Source organism: Anolis sagrei, chromosome 3, assembly GCF_037176765.1.
Source record: "Anolis sagrei isolate rAnoSag1 chromosome 3, rAnoSag1.mat, whole genome shotgun sequence".
Classification (NCBI taxonomy): domain Eukaryota; kingdom Metazoa; phylum Chordata; class Lepidosauria; order Squamata; family Dactyloidae; genus Anolis; species Anolis sagrei.
In genome coordinates, this window is record NC_090023.1 from 40,093,572 (window position 1) to 40,109,569 (window position 15,998).

At 38.9% G+C, this 15,998-nt stretch overlaps 1 protein-coding gene across 8 annotated transcripts in view; it reads left to right on the plus strand.

The window, feature by feature from the left end:
• ZBTB20 (zinc finger and BTB domain containing 20) overlaps nt 1–15,998 on the plus strand; it is a 607,051-nt gene that overhangs the window by 518,243 nt on the left and 72,810 nt on the right. The window contains exon 1 of one of the 8 annotated variants that reach the window (XM_060770787.2): nt 3,360–3,451. The exons of the other annotated variants lie outside the window; for them this stretch is intronic. The gene's annotated coding sequence lies outside the window, so the exon portion shown is untranslated. Of the gene's footprint in view, nt 1–3,359; nt 3,452–15,998 lie in introns of those variants that run through there. 8 annotated transcript variants of the gene reach the window in all.

Sequence of the window (15,998 nt, forward strand, 5' to 3'; positions counted from 1 at the left end):
GGGCTGTTGGGACTTGTAGTCCAACAATATCTAAAATATACATTATTCCCATCAGGACTTCTTAAACTTTTTCCACTTTCAATCCCTTTCTGCCTGAGAAATTGTTATGCCGTTCCAGGTATATAGGTATATAAAATAGGTATATAAATCAAATATTTAGTGATAGTAAATCAGCATTAGCAAGGTTTGCTAAACAGGCTGGTTTTCCTTTTTATGAAGTAGAGTTGAAGTATTTTCTGCAGAGTCCACAATGAACACTGCACATTGTTTCTAACATATTCATGTAAATGTCTAAAACAACCACTAGATGATATTTAAAAACCACTCACTTTTGCCATTTTTTGAATCATCTTTTTCTTATGGGAGTGTATTTGGGGTTGAAACCTACACTTTAAGAAGAATCAGCACTCTAGACCAGGCCTGCCTAAACTTTTCCCACTCCTGATCACTTTCAGCCTCAGATATTTTTACATGTTCCTGGGTATATAGGTCTATAAAGTAAAGTAAAGTAAAGTAAAGTAAAGTAAAGTAAAGGGAAAGGTTTCCCATGACATTAAGTCTAGTCAAGTCTAGACTCTGGGGGGCTGGTGCTCATCTCCATTTCTAAGCTAAAGAGCCAGATGGGTGTCATTACCTTCCCACTGAGCAGTACCTATTGACCTACTCATATTTGTATGTTTTCAAACTGCTAGGTTTACAGAAGCTGGGCCTAACAGCAGAAGCCCACCCCGTTCCCCGGATTCAGACTGCCAACCTTTCGGTCAGCAAGTTCAGCAGCTTAGCAGTTTAACCCACTGCACCACTAGGGGGCCCTAGGCATAAAAATCAAACATTTACTGATAATAAGTCAGCATTAGCAAGGCTTACTAAACATGGTGATTTTTCTTTTTTATGATGTACAGCTAAAGCATTTTCTGCATAGTCTACTGTAAACACTGTACATTGTTGATAACAGATTAATATAAATGTCTAAACACTTTTACTGTTGCCTTTCTTTTTTTCTTTTTTTTTCTTTTGCAAGCCCATTGTTGAGCTAACGGCATTGAATTTGTGGTTGGGACTAACCGTTTAAGAAGTAGTGCTCTAGGCTACCTTTTGGACTACTGTTTTGTTCAATAAGTTTGCTATTATCACGTTATAGGAATTACATGCAAATAACAGAAATACCAAAGGACTGGACAGAGAAATAATTGTGTTTTTTAAAGTTTAGCATAGCATATTTGCTCTTGTTATTTGCTGATAAGTCCATTCCAGCTTACTCTGAGCCTATGAATGCCGTCTTCCTCTTTTCCTCCTATTTTCCACATTGTCAAACAAAATCTTTTTCAGTGATATGTCCAAAGTAGAACAGTCTCAGCTTCGTCCTCTTGGCTTCTAGGAGGAGTTTTGTCTTGATTGAGGAGCTCAGGCTCCATGACTGTTCTTTTAGCACTCAACGCTATCCCATGGCATATTAGTCTTATTAATTCTAATATTCACGAGCTGCTTCTTTGCCAAAGCACATACAACTATAATGCGAGTACAGAGGAACCATAACTAGAAAGAGATCTGGTTTGGATTGCAAGCATCTGTCAGGGAGTAGATCGCTTGATAAGTGCCAGGCACAGTCATTGTAGCCAATATCAATTTACAAACTAGCTGGCCTTGATTGACCTACCTAAGGTTGCTAGAACGTAAAATACAAAAATGTATTTATATCACTCATCTTAAGCCAGAAAGTGTTGAATTCCGAAAACTAAGCAAACAGGAATTGTTGGATAGAAGAGGAGGGTGCCTTTTGCTGAATACACACACACATTTCTAAGGATGCAGATAATTTGATTATCCATAATATTGAGAAAAGGCTCTTCTTATTCCTTTCAGATTATTGCTTTGATGCTATTGCTGTAATGTAATTTAACTTTCAGTATATCAAAGTAATGGTAATGTCCTTAAAGCAGAAAGTTTTGTATTTGTCTATATCAGTGCACTTGTTGCTACTGGGATTTCTTGTAGGTGGCTGAATCATTCTGATGGCATTCAACAGGAACCAGCTGCTTAGAATATTAAAATGCAAGCATTTATTCCTCTAGAGAGACAGTAACATCTGCAAAGTTTTCCTGTCTTTGTAATCCCACAGAGCATTTTCTAGTAATTTTTAACTTTTCCTTTTCTTTCCTTATACAGTTTTTCCCTTCAGGATATACAGTGGGGATGCTTAGACTTATGTACACAACTGTTCCTGAGATTAAGAATAAAAATAACTTAGAAAGTGTCAGAAGTTGAACTCTATAAGTTCTATGGATACAGAAAGGGAAATTGGTTCTTCCTCATTCTGTCCATGATTTGAGTTATCAATTTGTAGGTTTCATGAAGGAACTGTCCTGTAAGGCAATGCTTCTAGAGCAGTGGTTCTTAACCTGTGGGCCGCAGACCGCCAGTGGGCTGCGAGGATGAAAATCTGGTCCACAAGCTTCCTTTCTCTTTATTTATTTTAATTTATTTCTGCTCCTTTCACACTGCCTGCCACTCCCTGTCACTGACCATGTGTATATGTTTTGTATCAGAAACTAGAGCTGATGTGGTCAATCCAATGCAATTTTCTGAATCAGCACCCCAAACCGAATCTAAAGTTGACCAAAAACTGATTCGTAACAGTTTTGGTACTAATATTGGAGAGCGGTCCCTGGTCAAAGTGGTCCCTAGTCAAGTGGTCCCTGGTCAAAAAAAGGTTGGTAACCACTGTCCTGGAGCAACCATCAGATTAGTATGATTCCTATGGTCTAAAAGATTGTAGTTTTTCCATGGCCCACATCCATTCCTTCACATGTTCCCTCTCACAGCCTACACTTACTTGGTCAAGCTAGTCTCCTGGTTTCTTTCCTATAGGGATGCTTTATTTATCTTCTAAAACTTTTCTATGTGGTGATTTTAATTGATTTTAAGTTTGATTATGAGAATTTTTTAATGGATTCTATCTGGGAGCCACCTTATGTCCCACTCAGGGTGATAAATAAGTAATGAAAAATATTTTATTTACATATTTAACACATAATGTAAGCTGCTTTCCTACATTATAACTTCACCCCAGCTCACTGAAAAAATGAAACAACTTGCTGTCTCTGATTTCATTTAGTTATTTTATTTAGTTTGATTTTAGGATGTCTTAACCTTAACTAGCCTAAATTGGAACCATTGTGTAGAAAGAAATGCAGGAAAATTGTGTACAAAACATACCATAGACATTAACAGAATCACAGAGCCAGAAGTGCTTGAATTAGTAGAATGCAGGCTACGAGAAATGAGAAGGATTAATAGGTGAAGGATTGGATGTGGGTCATGACAGGGCTACACAGATTATTAAAGCCAGGAGGAAGCACGCGAATCTGACGCAGAAAGAGGCTGAAAACCTATTCAGGAATTGCCAAAGAGATGCAGCGCTCTTATCCCACAACATGCTGAAACATACTTCGTGAGCATATTTATTTAACCTGAATCTTAATGAGTAAAATGCATTTTAATATTGTGGGTTCTGTTTTGTAAAAAGTAATGTTTAGATTAAAAAATAATGTGTGCCCTTTTCTATGGATAGTTGTGTCTGGGAAAATAAGCAACCAGTACAGAAAAGAGCCTTGGCATTGCCTTACAGATCAGTCCCTATTTATCTCCAACATTTTTTTTAATTACTAAGAACTGTGGAAGGCAAGCTGAAAATACAGTCTCATTTTCCAGTATGAAAAGAGGAGAGAGAAAAACAAATGCTGAAATACTTGTCAGTTATTACATTGCCTGATAACAGTACAAGTTACATAGCCTAGGAAAGCAACTTAGATTAGAGTCAGGTAATTTCTAGTGTGAATAGTTTCTAGATGATTGCAATGAGAAAACTCAGATTCATCTGGTGGAGGCTAAGAAATGGGAATGATAAGTAGGGAATACTATATAAATTGGGTTGTTGTAGGTTTTTCCGGGCTATATGGCCATGGTCTAGAGGCATTCTCTCCTGACGTTTTGCCTGCATCTATGGCAAGCATCCTCAGAGGTAGTGAAGTCTGTTGGAACTAGGCAAAAGGGTTCATATATCTGTGGAATGACAAGGGTGAGACAAAGGACTCTTCTCTCCTGGGGCTAGGTGTGAATGTTTCAACTGACCACCTTGATTAGCATGCTAATCAAGGAAAAATACCATGTAACAAAAGGGGAAGTGTGTTTGGTTAATTGTTTTAAAAAGAAAGATTGAATCTTATTGGTTAATATGTGGATCTCAGGAAATGCCTCAAGTGATGAGCTTCAAAATTCTGTTTCTTGGGATTTTTTTCTGCCTTCCTCCAAAATGAATTACTGTTCCTGGAATTCACCTTTTACATTGATTGCACTGATTATGATCTAAACAACCCAAAACACATCTATTTAAACACTTCTAATTGTTTTTTGTTTTTAATTTTTGGTAGTCCATGTACACAGTTTTCCTTCCTCTTGCCTCAGTTGAAAGGCCCTGCTCCCTAAGGGCCAAGGACACATTCCATAAAGCCCACTCCCATAATGCAAGTTATTTGTGGCATTCAGTGCAGTATGCCAGATAACCACCATATCCCTCTAGGCTTTCTACATTCATATTACTATAGTTGGAAATATATTGTATTTTTTTTTCAAAAAATGGTTGGGTATCTGAAAAATGGTTTTCTATTGTTAAGAACTATTTCAGAGCTGTATAACCTTTCTTTATGGCTAAACTCATACAGGTGTATTTTTACTTCCCTTTCACTTGATAATGCTATAATGTAATGCTCTGGCATAGCGTTTCTCAACCTGGGGGTCAGGACCCCAGAGGGTTGCAAGGGGGGTGTTAGGGGGGTTGCCAAAGACCATCAGAAAACACAGTGTTTTCTGTTGGTCATAGGGGTTCTGTGTGGGAATTTTGACCCCATTCTATCATTGGTGGGTCCAGTGTTCACATTTGGACATTTGTGCCAAGTTTGGTCCAGAGCCATCATTGTTTGAGTCCACAGTGCTCTCTGGATGTAGGCGAACTCCAAGACTCAAGGTCAATTCCCACCAAACCCTTCCCGTATTTTCTCTTGGTCATGGGAGTTCTGTGTGCCAAGCTTGGTTTAAATTCTCTTGTCGGTGGAGTTCAGAATGCTCTTTGATTGCTGGTTAACTATAATCCCAGCAACTACACTTACTTACTTACTTACTTACTTAGGCAATCCCTCATTGTCCAAGTAGGATAGTCTTCCAGGATCAGTGTACTGGCAGTGGGTCCGTAGGTGATTCTGGAGTCCTATTCTTGAGCTACTCCCAAATGACAAAATCTATTCTCCTCCCAACCCCACCGGTATTCAAATGTGGGTGTAACAGGTATTAGTGCCAAATTTCATCCAGTGAATGAAAATACATCCGGCATGTCAGATATTTAAATTATTATTTGTAATAGTAGCAAAATAATAGTTATGAAGTAGCAATGAAATATGGTTGGGAGTCACCACAACATGAGGAACTGTATTAAGGGTCACAACATTAGGAAGGTTGAGAACCAACTTACCATCTGTGGGAGCTGAAGTCCAAAACACCTGGAGGACCAAAAGTTGGGAACCACTGCTCTAGAGCTTTGATTCCCTTGTTCCAAACTTAATCCACTTATAACGTATGCAAAGACGTAGCTATGTTAGTTAGTATGGTTCAATTTAACCCAAAAATGGAGAAAAAATGAAGAAAGGATTCTTCAGGGACTTTTGAGACAAATTTATTTATTATTTATTTCCAGTATTTATATTCCATCCTTCTCACCCCGAGGGGATTCGGGGGAGATCACCATGCACATAGACATGGCAAACATTCAATGCCATAGACACACAACATATATAGACAGACACACAAAGGCTATTTAACCTTCCAGCTTCATGAAGGTATGCTCAAATTCCGGCCACTGGGGGAGCTGTCGCTTCACCGTCCACTTGTGACACCGATGGAGTGCTTCCTCATTCTTTTGCATGCTGCTGGAAATTTTTATGGCGTTGTAAATTAGTTAAATTAGCCTTCCCGCATAAAGCAGTACCTAAATTTCCTACTTGACAGATTCAACTTTCGGGCTGCAAAGGTCAACAGCAAGCTAGATTCTAGTTTGACATCAAGCTAGGTTCTAGTATGAGTTCATGGGTGACAGTCCACTTTTTCAGTTGCAATAAGGTATGCAGTTTATATTCCAAGCCAGGACTTTGTCTCACTCTTCTAGTTAACAAACTTGTTGGATATCTCTGGGAAGATTCACTCATGGACTAACTCCATTATATTATACCAGGCAGACTAAAACTTGCTAGACTAGATTTATTTATATCCTGTCTTTCTCCTGAATGAGACCCAAGTTGGCTCACAGCATGAATTAAAAGTTAGCTATATGAATTGAAATCTAAAAATAAAAACTTTTGAAAATGGTTACATAAACTACTCTATTGAAATGACAATACTTTAAAGTTGCCAGGTGTCTATTTTTTGTTTTTTAAAAAGTTCATTACGCATTGGTGGAGAGCAGGGAAGTGGCCAACCTACCCTCCTGTCCTGTGGCAGAGAGTCCTGGAGCCTGAGAGCAGCCACTGAGATTGCTCTCTCCTGGGTCCTTACCAAACATAGCCACAAAGTGTTAGATCTGACATGACGGAAAGCTTTTCCCCAACAATCTTAAAACTCACACAATATATGCAAGAATTGCCCACTTTTCAAGAAGCAGGAGTAGACTAACCAATGGATATGTCTACCCTGTGCTTATTACCTTTGCCTCGCTGTCCTAAGCCTGTTGTTTTTGGATTTGAACTTTTGTCTGCCTTTGGCTTTGGCCTATTGTTGGCTTCCTTTCAAAAGTGTAATGATATTGACCCTCCTGGACCTGACTGCTTGTCTGTTATGTTTGAACCATTTAGTTTTTTCTTCTTTGATCCTTCTTCTGAATATGTCCAGAGCTATTTCAAGAAGAATGAATGAACAAAATGAAGTACATCACCATAATAAAGCTGAGGTATCATAGGCAGAGTCTCATTGGCCTAGAATTTGTAAATGCAGCTGCAGTTTTCAAGTAAATATATAACAATACAGAGGTCAGCATAAGGTTACATATCATTTTTCAATTCACTAATGTAATACGTTAAATTAAAGCTGGAGTTAATCCACTTCTTATGCTGCTTTTCATCAGTAATATACATCATTGTATCTGGAGATTCACATCCTGTTTTTGTTTTTTTAATAGGGGAGGGAATACCTGTTTTGTGCAAAAGAGAAGATGATGCTGTGTAAACTGAACATTTTGGAGAGATATCACTCACCTATCCTTATTTCTTCTCTGGGTTATTCACAGGCATTGTACTCTGCAACAAATGTAGTGCCTGATAGAATGTCAACCAGTCAGAGTTTTGACAGTATCTTAAATATACGAAGACAGAGCTGCAATCCCCTCTTTACAAAGTTTATTGATAGCCTCTCTCAGGATGTGACAGACTGGGAAAAGTTGTTGTAGAACATTTTGGTACTAACCAGGAGTGACTTTAATGCCATTCTTGATTTCTGTCTACCTTTATAAAGAACTGTCAGGAATCAAGCTATAAGCCTGGAGATATTTGGGTGGGGCAAGCTTTAAGATTTCTTTATTAAATCTATGTTCACCCAAGAAACTGATTCCTTCAGATACTCTTTCACATGAAAACACACCTAGCTTAACCTCCTCCACTAAGAAATTTAAAACATTTTCTGCTGGTTCCTTGCACATGTTGGCTGATTTCAGACTGTTAATATTGTGGGTGGAGCTGGGGGGAGATTATTCAGAGAAATATGTTAGATCAAGATGGGCAATTGCTGAGGACTGGGGGCTTTGCTGACCCCCCTGAAGAACCACTGAGGGCCGTATCCTCTCATCTTATGATTTTTCTCAACTTTAAAAAGTAAAAATGCTAGAGGCAAAAATGAAGTACTTTGGCCACAAAATGAGAAGACAGGAAAGCTTGGAGAAAGCAATGATGCTGGGGAAAATGGAAGGAAAAAGGAAGAGGGGCCGACCAAGGGCAAGATGGATGGCTGTTATCCTTGAAGTGACTGGTTTGACTTTGAAGACGCTGGGGTGGCCACAGCCAACAGGGAGGTCTGGTCCATGAGGTCATGAAGAGTTGGAAATGTCTGAACAAATAAACAACAACAAAAATGCCACCAATGCTTCCAACAGTTTGTTGGACTAAATCAAATTCGAGGGAAAAATTGTAAAATTGCCCTAACAATCATAAGGGCCTATGGAGATAGTTTTAATGCAAAAATAAACATATAGGGGGACTTGTGATGGGACTCAAAAGTGGCCTGGGGGGGGGGGGCACATGTCACCCCATGGCACACAATGGTAATTTGGGAAAGTTCACTTTCATTCCCTTCCTCATTGTTGAAAAATTTAGATCAATAGCAGCCTGGTGAGGACTAACACCCCGATATCTTCAGTCTGTTCATGCGCGCGCACACACACACAAACACACCATTCACACTGCAAATTCTTTGTCAAAGTGAAACCAGAACAGCATCTCCGATATCATTATGTTCAGATTTTATTTATGTCTTATGTTTAATGGTTTTTAGTTGATTTTAAGTTCATCGTTATATGTAGCAATTAGTTGTTATGATTTCTTTGTTACTGTATGTTGGCATTGAATTTTTGCCATTAGTATGTTGTAAACCACCTTGAGTCCCCCCAGGGGTGAAAAAAGCGGTATATAAATACAGTAAATAGAGATAGATAGATAGACTGCTATGCAGAGAGGGACATTTTCCTATAATTTCAGTGCTAAATTTCAAAATCTTTGTCATGAAAATATTTTCTAGCTGCAAAATACTGTGTATATAAGACGACTGGGCGTATAAGACGACCCCCAACTTTTCCAGTTAAAATATAGAGTTTGGTATATACTCGCCCTATAAGACCACCCCTCTTCCATCGCACACCAAATAAAAATAAAAAATAAAAACATCAGATTTGATTTCAAATCCAAGACTATCAAAGCAGTATCCAGCTCTTCGGCTTAGAAATGGAGATGAGTGCCAACCCCCAGAGCCGGACATGCCTGGACTTAACGTCAGGAGAAAACCTTTACCTCACCTGTAAACTCCTGTATGTTTATTATTTATTTAACAGTTGTGGGTCCATGGAGCGTAATAAAGTTCTATAAATTTTTACCTTACCTAACCTAGAGTGAGACCAGGGCCGGGTCCAATGTCCTTTCCCCAACAACAACAACAACAATAATGGAAACCTAGAATTGGAAGGGACTCCAATGGCCATCCAGTCTAACCCTAATTCTGCCAGACAGGAACACACGTCCAAGCCCTCCCGACAGGTGGCCATCCTGTTCTACTTAATAATAGCAATAACAACAATAATAATAGAACCCTAGTGTTGGAAGGGACCTCAATGACCATTCAGTCCAACCCCATTCCTGCCAGGCAGGAAGACACTATGCAAGCCTTCCTAACAGGTGGCCATACAACTCTGCTTAACAATAACAACAACAACAGAACGCTAGAGTTGGGACTCCAATGGCCATCTATTCCAACCCACTCACTCCTGCCAGGCAGGAAGACACAATGCAAGCCTCCCCAACAGGTGGCCATCCAGTTCTAGTTACCATATATACTCGAGTATAAGCTGACCCGAATATAAGCTGAGGCACCTAATTTTACCACCAAAAACTGAGAAAATTTATTGACTCGAGTATAAGCCAGGGGAGGGAAATGCAGCAGCTAGTGGTAAGCTGAGGGGACAGAAGTTGTCTTAAAGCCATCTTGTGCAGCTTCCAAAACCCAACACGTGAGAACATTTTGCACTGCAGCCAGATATTTCCAAGGTCATGCCCAAAGGGTTTGATGAATATACCCTTTTTGAGATAGATCTAAATTAGGCATGGGCAAACTGTAGCCCTCCAGGTGTTTTGGACTTCAACTCCCACAATTCCTAACAGTCAGTATTTGAGAACACAGAAATGCTGAACCAGTCTAACAACCACCATGTCAGACTCCACAGAGAAGCCATTGCAATCCACAAGAAGCACATGGACAATTTCAACAGAAAGGAGGAAACCATGAAAATGAACAAAATCTGGCTACCAGTATTTTAAAAAAACTCCTCTAAAAATCAGGACAGTAAATAAAAAACAACACTCAAAAGCAGGGGAAATCCAGACAATAAAAATCAGGACCAGCTAACACCTCCCAACAAAGGATTCCCCCAGGCAGGAAGCAGCCAGGCTTTGAAGCTGCAAGGCCATTCAATGCTAATCAAGGTAGCCAATGGCAACATTCCCACTTGGCTCAAGCAGACAAGAGTTCTTTCTCCCACCCTGGACTTTCCACAGATATATAAACCCCACTTGCCAAGTTTCCAACAGACCTCACAACCTCCAAGGATGCCTGCCATAGATCTGGGCAAAACATCAGGAGAGGACACTTCTGGAACATGGCTATACAGTCTGGAAAACTCACAGCAACCCAGCCAGTAGCTGTTAGGAATTGTGGGAGTTGAAGTCCAAAACAACTGGAGGGTCAAAGCCTGATCTAAATGCAACTTTTAGCATTAAAGGAAAATGTGTTCATGATTTTTCCACTTAATACACACATAGTTGGCATGGCTGGAAATGTTCTGGATATGTCTCAAAAGCTAAACTACTTAGAACATTTCTGTTATTTTTCCAGAGGTATATCTGGTGATGGGAGTTTGTGCTCAACAGAACCGAGCCTTTTGTGTTTTTCTACCGTACTATTGATGTACCCTGAAGAAACGTAGGATGCTTCTCTACCAGGCATGGGCAAACTTTGCCTATGCCTGATGTTAGGAATTGTGAGAGTTGAAATTCAAAACAATCTGATAGAAAACTGGGACTTGTAGTTTGGTATGGTACTGGCTCTCTTAAACAGGGAAGGCTAAGGACCTTGTAAAACTACAACTCCTGTGATTCCATGGCACTGAATCTGTGGCAGTTTTTTTGGGGGGGGATTCCCCTTTAAGAGTAGATGGCCCTTGCACTGGGACTTCCCCTTTAAGGCTGCCTCGTTCTTGGCTGCAGAAACAAAACAAAACGGGGGAAAGAGACCTTTTTCTTCCTCCCTCTGCAGGCTATTTAAAACTTTTAAAACTTAATAGCGGCTGTTCTTTCAGAGGGAGCTGAGCACAGAGAAAGGAAAGAAACCCCAAAGAGGGGAGAAAGAAGAAGTTTCTCCAGCAGGACTTTCTCGGAGGTGCCTTTGTTTGGACTCTCCTTGAGTAGCCTGCCTGCACTGAAGAGGCCTGAGCTGGCCAGGAATGGGAGGCTTGGGGGCAGTCTCTTCTGCCCCTTTTTCCTTCAGGAGGAGGACGGGGAGGAGGAGGAGCGGCAGTGCTGCCGGGGGTGATGGCCAGCTGGGCTTGTGCAAGGGCAAGAGCAGCAGGCTGCGCTGCTTGGGGATGGCGAGGGGAGAGGAGGAGGAGCGGCAGGTCTGCCGGGAGTGGTGGCCAGCTGGGCTGCGATACCAGCAGGCTCCCTTTGGCCTCTGATGGCTGCTCGCGTCCCTCGCTCTCAGCATCCTCAAGTGGTGGAACGTATAGCCGTCACACAAGACGACCCCCCCCCCCAACTTTTAAGATGACTTTCTTGGTTTAGAAAGTCGTCTAGTATGCCGGTTTTTACGGTATATTAACAAGGAGATACTATATCTTTTTCTGTTTTTTATCATTCTTTTTCTTTTTTGTAGGGCATTGTTATCTATATAATTCTTGTATGGATGAATTGGTATCCCTTCTTTCTTGCAGCTATAGATGGAAATTACTTGCAATGTTTAAGGTGTTATCTAGAGCCATGGTAACACACATAAATTACTGGTTCTCTAGGTTTCCCCCCTATTCTTTATTTTCTGATGTCAACATAAAACTTCAGATACACACACTGTGGCCACCCACACCTATCTATTGGCCAAGGAAGGGAAACATAGGTGTAGTTGCAACAAGCATTATGAATGAAGTCATAGCTCAGAGCTACAATAATAAATGTCATCCTGAAGAGTGAAGGAGGAGGAATGCAAAAAGCTGTCAGTGTATCAAGTGAGCTGCTGTTGAGCCATGACCTGATTTTCTCATTTCCATCCACCTGTTAGCAAACGAATGAAACAGTAAGGGTTTCTTTGCCATTTGGTCTCTGGTTATTTTAAACCTTTCAGTTCTTTTATTGCTGTCTTAATCTGCAGAGAAAAGACAGGACACCTATCCTAAAAATATATTGTGTATAGTAATTGAGTAATTGGGTATTGCTTTTCTGTGATTTCATTTTGTTTTCACAAACAAACAGAAGTTGCATCACTGATGCAATATTCCAAGCATACATTTTGGTGCTGCGGAGATTATTTGTACCCCACCTTTTCTCTGGGAAGCTTGTTTGGCTCTCCCCCCCCCCCCCTTGGGTGTCCTTCATTCCCTTTACATGCAATATAGGCATTTTTCTAAGTAAAGCGACAAATTTTATTCTCAGAAGATTTACCCTATTTTTTTTATTTTGGTTGTGTTCCATTATTTACTGAATTGTAAAATCTAGTGAACTGTGATGGGCCTGCTTCATTCAGTAATGTGAATTAGCAAGATTGTGTTATCATTCTGGATCTTGTGCAAAATATTATCCTAATGGGAATAACATTATCTGAAACACATTTATAATTTATGTTCAAAGCTTGGGTAACAACAGATAATCCAAAGGATTATTCTGTGATGTGATTATTCTAGTCAGTGTTTTCTCAAATCATGTACTCATGTAAAAGGTCATGCCACTTTATCCATCTTCCATTGAGCCACATTCTGTTACCAACATCAGAATAAGTTCCTGAACAAAATACATGGGGAAGCAGAATTGAGTAGCATGTGGTAGGGATGTTATTAAAGTAAAAACTGCATGCCACACACCTGCTTTTTGGCTGTGCCATGCCGCAAGTTAGCATTTTGGATGATCACTCTCCATTCTGTTGTTTTCTTTCAACACATGGTGTTCAAAACAGTTGAAATAAAACTGTGTCCATTTGCTCATCGGAAAAATCTGCAGTTTCAGGGAATGCTGTCAATATATATATATATATATATATATATATATATATATATAAAATACACACACATACATACATACATACAGACACACACACATACACAAGATTTTTGTTAGTACCTGCAGAGAGCATATACTTTTTTTAAAATATGTAGTATAATGGAAATGAGCCCCCAGGGTCGCAGTGGGTTTACCCGCTGAGTTTCAGAACTTGCTGACTGAAAGGTTGCAGGTTTGAATCCGGGGAGCGGGGGAAGCTCCCACTGTTAGCCCTAGCTTCTGCCAACCTAGCAGTTCGAAAACATGCAAATGTGAGTAGATCAATAGGTACCATTCCAGCAGGAAAGTAACAACTCTCCATGCAGTCATGCCAGCCACATGACTTTGGAGGTGTTTACGGACAATGCTGGCTCCTCGACTTAGAAATAGAGATGAGCACCAACCCCCAGAGTCGGACATGACTGGATTTAATGTAAGGGGGAAACCTATACCTTTACTTTAAGGGATATAAGAAAATAACAGATGACACATTCAACCTCTTCAAAATACACAAAAGTAAATTCATATATTAGGAAACAAAAGGTTTTTTTTTTAAAAAAAACCTTTAATTCTTTAGTGTATATATCAGATACATAACAACAACATTCTGGATGAAGAGTGGAGTTTTGAAAGCTTATCTTTCCATTTTTCAGGGGATTGCACTTTTTCCAATTATTTCTGTCAGGTTTCATTTATATTCTTGACCAATGGAACATTCTGTAAGTTTTCTCTTTTGCTCTCTTTGGGTATCCATGAAGGCTGATACAAAATAGTTGCGACTCAAATACCAGACATTTTTTTCCTAGAAGATGAGATAATTGGAATGACAAGGTCAGAGGGAGAAAGTGCCCAGTTCTCCTCTAATTTGTACTGCTCTGAATCTACAGTAATTCTGATGAAGCTCATCAAATGTGAAGCAGTGCAAAGCCCATGTGGAATCTGCTTTTCCTAATAAAATATTTTACCTGAGATCAGGATAATAGATCTTGGAGTACATTTTTAGCTCTTAAAAACCAGATGTTGTATAAAAGTACAAAAATCTCATACTTTAAAAACAGAAGATTTTATTCTAGCTCTGAAGTAATACTCAGGACCATTAGGAGAAATAAGGAACCAAGAAGTTAATCCTCAGCCTTTTTGACAGTTGTATAACAAGCACCTTCTGTGGTAGTCTGTGACTGCAGTCCAGCAGTCATTTGAATCAATGGCAACACTGTGGGTCTTAATGAAGTTAGACTGCCTCTCTTATGTTGCAATACCTTTGTCTAGAAAATGGCTGTCTTTTTTAAACAAACCTCACTCCACTATTAATAACTTCATTTCTTCTTACTCACACAACATCTTTCCTTGAAAGTAATGCATCAGACTGAAGAAATTGACTTTTTGCCTTTAAATATCAGTATTTGCAGACATTCCATTGCTGTGAAAAAGAAGTAGTTCTTAATTTGTACTTTTAAAAGGCATCAATTCAATTTAAATTTCCCAGAAAGTATGTTCCACTGAAAAACACTATGCTTACTACTAAGTCAATAAAGGATTCATCTTCCCAAGTGTATTTACATTCGTCATGATGTTAGCAAAATTACAGAGTTGAAAGATGACTTGAAGATCATCAAGACCTTTCCTGAAGCCTAGAACCTGTGACTCTGTGTAACCAAAGCCTTGGTTTTGAAATGATTTACAAAGGATAAGCCACAAGCATTTTAGGCAGACTGTTCCATTACACGATACTCCAAACTTTCTATCCCACAATATCTGCTTTGAAATGAGTTATCTGAATCCACACTGCCATATATCCCAGTTCAAAGCAGATAATGTTAGATTTTATTCAAGAAGAAGAACATTATTTTTATACCCCGCCTCCATCTTCCTGAAGAGACTCGGGACAGCTTACATTCAACTGTGTGGCCAAAATATTATATATATATATATATAATTATAGTTCAATACATTTATTATACATTGTTTATTTTACAGCAGATACATATTATTCAATACAACCTACTATACTTTAACTTTTGGCATCTACTGTTATTTTTCTGCTTATACATATTATCTATCCCTCACCACCGTGCTCCCCTCCCAAGCTACAGCTTTTACATATCATCTGCCCAAAATTTCAATTCTTGTGGAGGTGCCTTTCCTTCTTTCTTTTTAAATCCCTTCTTTCTTTTAAAATTTTCTCCATACATCATCGAAATCACTTTGTTTCCATAGACCTCTTTTAACTTTTAATATACATGTCAGCTTATCATTTATTGCGAATTTCTATACTTCTTTATACTACTCCTCTATTTGTATATTTATTTCTCTTTTCCAATTCCTTGCTATAAGCAGTCTTGCTATTATTAATAAGTTAGTTATCGCATCTTTATCCTCTTTTTTCAATTGTTTATTATTATATAATGATAATAAAGCTATACTAGGACTTCTTTCTTTTAAAGTTCATGATATCATCTATTTCTCTAAATACTTTCCCCCCAAAATTATTTATATATTTACATTGCCACCACATATGTATATATGTTCCTGATTCTTGGCATCCTCTCCAGCAATTTTTTGAGTAGTTTTTATTTATATTTGCTATTCTTACTGGTGTTAGGTACCATTTCCATGTTAACTTATAGTAATTTTCTTTAACCCGTATTGATAAATTTTTTAGATGTCTTTGTCTCCCCCTTGAGTCCACCTTGTGGGGAGAAGGGCGAGATAGAAGTGTATGAAATAACTAATAATAAATAATAATTGTTGCCACTCAGTTTCATTTATATTTATTCCTAAATCTTCTTCCCAGACCTCCTTGAGGATGTTGTTTTTTGTTTTTCCTTCCTTTATTTCAATTATTATCTTATATACTTTACTAGTTATTCCTTTCAAAATTTCATGCTCCTCTACAGCCAAAAT